Source organism: Rhinichthys klamathensis, unplaced genomic scaffold (assembly GCF_029890125.1).
Source record: "Rhinichthys klamathensis goyatoka isolate OS25496 unplaced genomic scaffold, OSU_Roscu_1.1 h1tg000003l_1, whole genome shotgun sequence".
Taxonomy (NCBI): Eukaryota; Metazoa; Chordata; class Actinopteri; order Cypriniformes; family Leuciscidae; genus Rhinichthys; species Rhinichthys klamathensis.
In genome coordinates this window covers 5,931,381-5,939,339 of record NW_026606556.1, presented here as the reverse complement: position 1 = coordinate 5,939,339, position 7,959 = coordinate 5,931,381, and the positions used below count along the sequence as shown (strand labels likewise).

Here is a 7,959-nt window from a genome sequence, read left to right as displayed (position 1 = left end):
CTCAGTTCTCCAGCTGCAGTCATCTCTGAGGGAAACCAGTTCAACCCAAGCGCTCTTTGATAACGTGATGATTACGTAACTGCAGATCATCTGTCCATCATCGTATAAAGCCCTCCCTGGCAATTTGATTGGCCCGACTAATTCTGAACCGATCATAATTACTCCTCAATGGATCGAGTCCAGACCGAACTTCCCGACCAAAAAATGTTGTGGGCGGGGTTCGGGCTGGCATTCAGGCTACCCGCTTCCTATATCTACTGTATAGTAAACTTGTCAAATTGCCCATCCGTGATACTATCTGCAACGCTTTTCACGTGGAGGTCAAATCAAAAGCCTTGATGCGATTCATGTGAAAGAGCCTTGAGAATCCCCATCTCTGTTTAGCTTCATCTAGTCAAAACCTGCACAAGGATCTTGCATAATTCTACTCAAATTCTAGCCATATTTGTTCACCTTCCTATCTGAAAATGACAAAGGAATATATCTTTTGCAGCAAGTGTCATCTGTATGTAGAGTCAAAGACTAAATGTCAAGAGCATCGGCGGTGATATGTGATGAATAACTGGAGACCTGTTCTTCCTGCCGTACACTCTTTGTCCTCTCGCTGGTCACTCTTCCTCTAGGAGCCTTGCTGAGCTGTAGTAAGATAAAGGCAGGTGCGAGGGGATTCGGTCAATACGTGGATCGATGTCTCCACAGGCGAAGCTGCTCTCGCTCAGTTGGGGCTGCCACACCATGACTGCCTGTGTGTTTCTAACATCTGTCCAGTCTTTATCTGGGATCTTTCATACTGCACTTTTGATCCTGACCTTTTCCAAATGTTTTGTTTTCTCAACGTGTTTCTTTTCTTTTCTTTTCTTTCCTTTTTTTCTTTTATTGTTTCCCTTTCCATGGGTACTTTTCCCATGCCTTATCACTCAACAATTCTGTTCTGTAGCTGCGGGACATATAAGAGACAAGCCACGAGTTGAAAAATGAATGGGAATCCGCTATATGCATGGAGCGTTCTTACGAACTTGCTCAATAATATAAGCCAGCTGGAAAACTTTCGGGGAAAAGTCACTTGTTGGTGTGGTGGTATATTACATTTTCTAAAGGTAGCTTCAACAGCGCTTGAATGACAGCAATCTGCCATGCCACAAGAATCGATATTGGTTTATCAAAATATGAATTGATTAAAATGTTGACCCGACGCAGATCTTGAAGGCAGCGAGTATAGAAAAACATCTTCACCGGAAATGCCCGAGCTGGCTTATCAAGATCCAGGAAATAACTGTGCTTATAGCGAACTGCATTGTGTACGAAAGTCTCGCCTTTCAATTAAAAAACCTAATTGGCTTATAGATAAAATTACTGTTTACAAACAAGAACCTTGGAAAAGTGCTACATGTGAAACCCTGGTTGTGGAAAGGATTTCCACAAGGATGTATTTTGAAAAAATATATATATTGAAAGTATTAAAGGGCCCCTATTGTGCTTTTTCAGATATTATCTTTCATGCAGTGTTGAATATAGCTGCTTGTGAATGTAAAAGTTCTACAAAGTTTTAAAGGTCAACGTGCATGACTAATAAAGTTATTGTCTCCTAAAGCCTGGAACACACCAAGCCGACGGTCGGCCGTCGGGCAGTTTTTTTCGGCCGATTCGAAATGTTGAATCAGCGTCGGGCCGCCGGTGAAAGAGGGAACTCTGATTGGCTGTTCAGCTTAGTGAAATATCAGTGCACGAGAATAATAGCAAAACAGCGAGCAAAGAAGTCAAAACGGAACAGGTAGAAGGCTGTTCCTTGGCGAATATTTCAATATTAACATGAGCGGAGTGGAATAAAGAAAGTGTTTAGCAGGCTTGATATTCAAAACGGTAAGCACCCACTGCATTGTTTACGGCAGGGGTGCCCAATCCTGCTCCTGCCGATCGACTGTCCTGCACAGTTCATCTCCAACCCTAATCAAACACACCTGAAGCAACCAATTAAGGTCTTCAGGATCACTTGAAAATTAAAGGCAGGTGTGTTTGATTAGGGTTGGAGATGAACTGTGCAGGACAGTCGATCGGCAGGAGCCGGATTGGGCACCCCTGGTTTACGGTATGTGTATCTGCAGCCTGCAGCGTCGGTTTCCCTTTTTGAATGACGAATAGACGAATATATCTGCAGAAATAGACAGTTGTCTCAACAATTGTCAGTTGTCTCATGCAGGTGCAAAATGCGCATTCTAGCTAACAGTCGGCAGTAGTTCTCTCGGTGTGTTGAAGTGCAGCTTTTACCCCGACGCGAGGCGACAACACAGTCGGGTTTCATCAGCACTAGTTCGTCGCCGTCGCCTTGGTGTGTTCCAGGCTTAAAATAAAGAAGTGATTCTGAACTGCCGAAACCAGTTATCAGTAATTTCTCACTTCCTTTTACGTTCCTACATAACAACATAACTCATTTGGAAACCTCCGGAGCTGAAATGCAGATATGGTGATGGGCGTTTCGCAACCAATCAGAGCAGAGTCTTTAGAGAGACTGAATCTTCGAAACGAACCGCTTCCAGACTCTTTGAGAAATTAGTTGATGCTGCAGTGTATATTATGAAAAAATTAAAATATTTTTTGACCTTGGATGTATGTAAACTTATTGTCAGAGACTCTAAAACAAAATTAGGAACCTTTAAAATTTTAAATTGCATAATAGGGCCACTTTAAGTATTCCCTTAAAGCAGAGGTTTTTAAATGTGTTATGATTATAAAGCCATGTGAAACTCTTATGTCTCGTACGCCTTAAAACTCATGTGTACTGTGTGATATTAAACATGAAAAACTTTACTAAAGCCAAAAGAAAATAAAGTATTATTTTAATGAAAAATAATTATCAATAATTCATTTTCCAAAGATTCTTGTCTTTACTTTTTCTATGATTTTTTTTATTTGGCACAATCGTTGAACAGCCTGTTACATGTATGACAAATTCAAACACTTAAAACTGTTTATGTCGATAAATCTTATAATGTTTCTAGGCTATATTATTTTAATACAGCACACCATTCATCTTGTGGCGTCATGCTATGTTTTCCTGTACTTCAAAACAATTTTTGATTTCCACAATCCAATATATCTGTGAAGGATAAAATCTTTGCAACGTGTGGTTGTTTTCATGTCGTTAGCTTAGCAAAATGCTACTGTCAGACTATCAAAATCATTGCAAGTCGAGTCTCTCTTGTTGAGTTTCTGCCTTTGTAAAGCACTTCAAATCAATCGTTTATGAGGTATGACAGTTAGGATGCTACCTTTGAAGGCAGCTAACTATGTGTGGCAGCCTGCTAGGTTTTGGAAAGGAGCCGGTTTGCTCCCCTGAATCCCTTCTAACTCAGAGTTATGTACAGTAAATATCTACTAGATTTGGCACTACTCTGGTTCAAAACAGCTAAACAAATTCTCTTAGCTTTTCATCACGACTTAATCTCAGCTTGCTCTTAGACTCCTGCCGCTGTGAAGTTCCACTCGTAGGTGGATGCTCTTATCCATTTACTGTCTTTGATTTACAGTTCCCATCCACTTCCATAAGCCCACTCTATTCATTCAATATCTCTTCTGCTATTTTACGTCCCTATAGATAGAGGCACGGGAATATTCTTTTCTGTGACTGTTATCACCGTATGCAATAATTCAATTTCTGACACCAAATCATCAACAAGATCAGTGTGTATCTCGGAGGTGTGTCGGGGATCGGGATGCATCGGGATGGGAATGATTTGAAAGGAAAAAACCCTTCAAAAGTGAAATGAGGATTGAGAGTGGGGTAGCTGGCTGATGACAGCCAGGGGGGCTTTTTCCGACAGGCTGATCTCTCTCATTCATCATCATTTGGCTTTTTAATGGTTTGACAGCTCTGGCAATGCTGAGGAACTGCTGTGTCGCTTTCTCCGTCCCTCTATCTCACTCATGAGCCTCCAACTGTTGTCGCAGTGTCGCTCGATCCCCCTCCGCAGATGCCATGCTGGCATGTTTCCCTTTGGCACGGAGGGGCCAGATTGGTACCGGGATCAACTCCAAGCTGTCAGAGATCTGCCTCAGATCCAGGAAACTGTAGCAGGGCGGTTGCAACTGACAAATACACTGTGAGTCGGAGAAGAGGGACTTATGTCAGAAAGTTATTTTGTTTCAAATGCGTGTGATGGTGAGCGTTTTTGCGATCTGTGATTGTTAGAATAAAGGATTGTTAGGGGGCGGCAGTGGCTCAGTGGTTCATGTAGGTTGTCTTCGAACCGAAAGGTTTGTGGTTCAATCCCCGGTTCCACCTGACCAGTTGTTGAGGTGTCCATGAGCAAGACACCTAACCCCGGCAGCTCCCGACGAGCTGGATGGCGCCTTGTATGGCAGACACCGCCGTCAGTGTATGAATGAGTGAGTGAATGGGTGAATGTGAGGCAAATGTAAAGCGCTTTGGTGGTCATTGGGTCTGTGAAAGCGCTATATAAATGCAGTCCATTTACCATTTTAAAGATGTTCGCTAAGAGGGTGCAGCAGATTTGCTTGTGTTTGGTCAAGTCAAGTCACCTTTATTTATATTGCGCTTTATACAATACAGATTGTTTCAAAGCAGCTTTACAGTGATAGCGGGAAAATTATGCATTCCAGATGTTGTTCAGCTGAAGTCAGTTCAGTGTTGATTCGGTTCTGTTGTAAAGATCATCAATCATTAAATTAGTTAATTTAATCTATAAAGCAGTTTTGCAAAAAAAAAGAAAAAGTCATTGTCCAGCTCAGTTCAGGTCTCATTCAACAGCGTCAGTACATTCAGATCAGTAATACTGTTGAATCCCACATGGAAAGAACCTATATGAGGATATATGCGCATATATGAAACCTATATGCAGTTTATATGCACATATATGCTTCATATATACAGCATATATGCACATATATGATAATATATATGCTGCATATATGCGTATATATTGCACATATAGGCAAAATTGAGGTGCATATATGTGCATATACAGGCAAAATTGAGGTGCATATATGTGCATATACAGGCATATAGGTATCCTGTATTGCTTCTTTTTATCCACATATAAGCCCTATATGTGCATACATGACTCCTATATAGCTCATGGCAGGATCTGGTCATTATACCTCACTTTGGCAACTGTCATACATGATGCCTAGCTCATATTTTCTATTATCGAGGCAATAACTAGAACTAACTAAAAAAATAAATTATGCAAGAACTGTATATGTGCGAACATGAAATTGGTATCACATGTAATTGGCATGTTATGGAATTTAACTATGGCAATTAAGTGAGAGGAGATGGAAAGCTATTACAAGGTCAATTCTTTCTTGTATGAAGAAAGTGGAAAAGAAGGAAATAACAAAATGGTTTGTCGTTTTTTTATTTTGTCAATCAAGCCCTTTTTCCAATTTCAAGTCACTTCCAGATTTACATTACAGCTCATACACATCCACACATTCACCGTTCCACCAAATGCAATGCAAAATGCAATGTTTTCTGTGTTGTCTTAATGCAGTTTCTATATGAATATGGCTGAAAGGTCATTACAGTCTAAATGTAGCAACAAAAAGAAAAAGAAAAAAAAGAACAGAACATACATTGAAGTAATCATCTTCATCATCATCATCATCATCATCATCATCATCATCATCATCATCATCATCCCATCTATCTGAGCATTTCACTATGGTTAATGAATTTGAAGACAAGCATTTTGAGTCTGTAAAGTTTTTTAAAAAAATCGAAAAGCCCAAAGATCTGTATCTCTGCTAAATGAATTTAATATATGTTTGAGATGGCCTTTATCTTTTCTTCTTTTTCTTTTCTTTTCTTTTTTTCCAAATTATTGTTTCAACTTATACTTATCAAATGTGAAAATCTGTAAAAGAAATGTATCAAGAACTTGATATCAAACTGTAATAAAAAAAAAAAAAAAAAAAAAAAAAAAAAAATTCTCCACTCTGCTGCTACCATGGCTACAGCGCCGCGTAGTTGATGACGTCATCCGCCTGACGTTTGACGATTCGCGCCGAAAGATATCGGCTGGGAGTGAAAATGGCGATATCAGCGTTGGAGATCCGCTATGTCCTACTTATCATCAATCGTAAGTATTCCTAATTATAATATTTATTAGCAGGGTTTTTTCTGGAGATGGATATTGTGGTGGCAGAGAAGTATAAACTTAGAAATTGTATGGGCTGAAAGTTTAACACGTGTTTGGCAAAATAAATGCTATGTTGTACTGAGGTAAAGTTAGTGTGGGTGCTCATAACGTCAGCCGTTGATAAGATTCAAATTAGAATTATATGTCTCTTTCTAGAGGAATTCGTTGAGGGTTAACGTTAACAAAAGTCATGGCCTAGAGAACATACAGTTCATGAGAATAAATGATGCTTCTCTGCCTTCAATGGCTCAAGAAGTCAATCGGCTCCAGAAAAAAAAACCCTGGGGAATTTGAATTTGGGAGAAATTGGAGAAAGACATTTTTTTTTAATTGCGTTCACAACCAGGTTTCCTCTCCAGATCCTTATCAATGGGCTTTGGAGGGTTGTAGTGCGTTCACAGCTGCAGGAAATGTCTTTCGAATAGTAACGTTAACGTTAGGTGCTATTCTGCTTTAGTGATTGTAATTGTTTTTTCTTTAGGCTATACAACTTCTTTCTAGAAATCCCTCAAATGAAAAGTGACCTCGCCATTATTGCTCAAAAGGTAAGTTCCACTGATTTTCATTGCTTTTTAAAATTGGTTCTCAAGCAGAGCTGTAGAGATTTGTGATGTTGGGCTGATTGATAGTGTTATTATTTGATGTATTTGCACTTTAATTTATTGAAGAGAATGACTATATTTTTGTTCTATGAACAAGACTGGAAGGAGTCCTGTGGAGGATCTAGATGTCTCCTTCTCGACTTTTGGAGAAGTGCAACCGGTGAGTAACCCCCTTGCATTTGTATTTATTTAGTTTACTTGTTACTCAAACAGAGCTATATGGATTTTTATGATGTTTGGCTGATTTTTTTTTTATTGATTTTTTTGTTTGGCTATGAATTTATTGACATGTTTAATGTTTTCCAAGCCCCCCCTGTAAATAAGAATCTATAGTGGCTTGCTTGGATGAATAAGAATTGTTGTAGAGTTTTACTAAGTTTCTTTCTTCTCTAAGACTCCAGAGAGGAGACCGAGCCCTTTAAAGAGAGTCCCATGGTGACTGAGCGCTTTCGAGAGACACCACAGGTGTGTGTAACCCTTATATACCTCAGATTTTTCTGTACTTATTTTACTTAAGGCTCCAACTGAGCTATAGGGATTTTTATGTTGGGATAGTTAGTGGTAATATGTAATTTACTTGCCCCATATGCATACAATTGTTGAAGTTTTACAATTGAGTTTAACAATGTTTTTCTTCTCTAACAAGACTGCAGCAACAGCTGAGACCACAGCGAAAACACAGGTGAATAACATTATGTAGTAAGGATGGGTATAAACTGTGTGCTTTGTAAGAGCCAATTAGTGTTATAAGAGACAATCATCCTTTCCTCCTGCCCCCCTTTCACTCCTCTCCACCCACTGTCTTTTCTCCTACCCTACTCTCCATCCAACCTCCTCCTCTCCTTTAATAACGTTTAGGGCAATGATTAATTTGTTTCATATCTTTATCATTAATCTGCATTTATACATCATAACCTATTAACTTTTGGGAAGCTAAGCATAAGAATCAATATGAAACATGAAAAAGTTTCTAAAAGTTGCCAATAAATTAATATTGTGATGTGAAATTATTTTTCAGATTGAAGTTAAAGGGCTCTGGGGTGTTTTGCCAGGCTGAAGCGTGGAAAGCAGCCCGCCTTGCCACCTCTGCCACTGCCATGGTGCCGAATCTGCTGCTGGTCACCTTTGATTTGGATACTTTGCTGAAAAGCAACCTGAATGGTACTAAACAACATGTTTCTAATCTCTTCTGTCCTTGA

The 7,959-nt window shown here is 39.5% G+C and overlaps 1 long non-coding RNA gene across 2 annotated transcripts; it reads left to right on the top strand.

Moving 5' to 3' along the window:
• The first annotated feature begins 6,009 nt into the window (after positions 1 to 6,009).
• On the top strand, positions 6,010 to 7,446 carry LOC130084772 (uncharacterized). 2 transcript variants are annotated; one of them, XR_008807064.1, is made up of 5 exons: positions 6,010 to 6,098; positions 6,660 to 6,703; positions 6,858 to 6,920; positions 7,155 to 7,225; positions 7,407 to 7,442. It is a non-coding gene; the product is annotated as an uncharacterized LOC130084772 (long non-coding RNA). The 2 variants fall into 2 exon arrangements; XR_008807065.1 differs by lacking the exon at positions 7,155 to 7,225 and having other exon boundaries at positions 7,407 to 7,446.
• Positions 7,447 to 7,959: the final 513 nt, after the last annotated feature.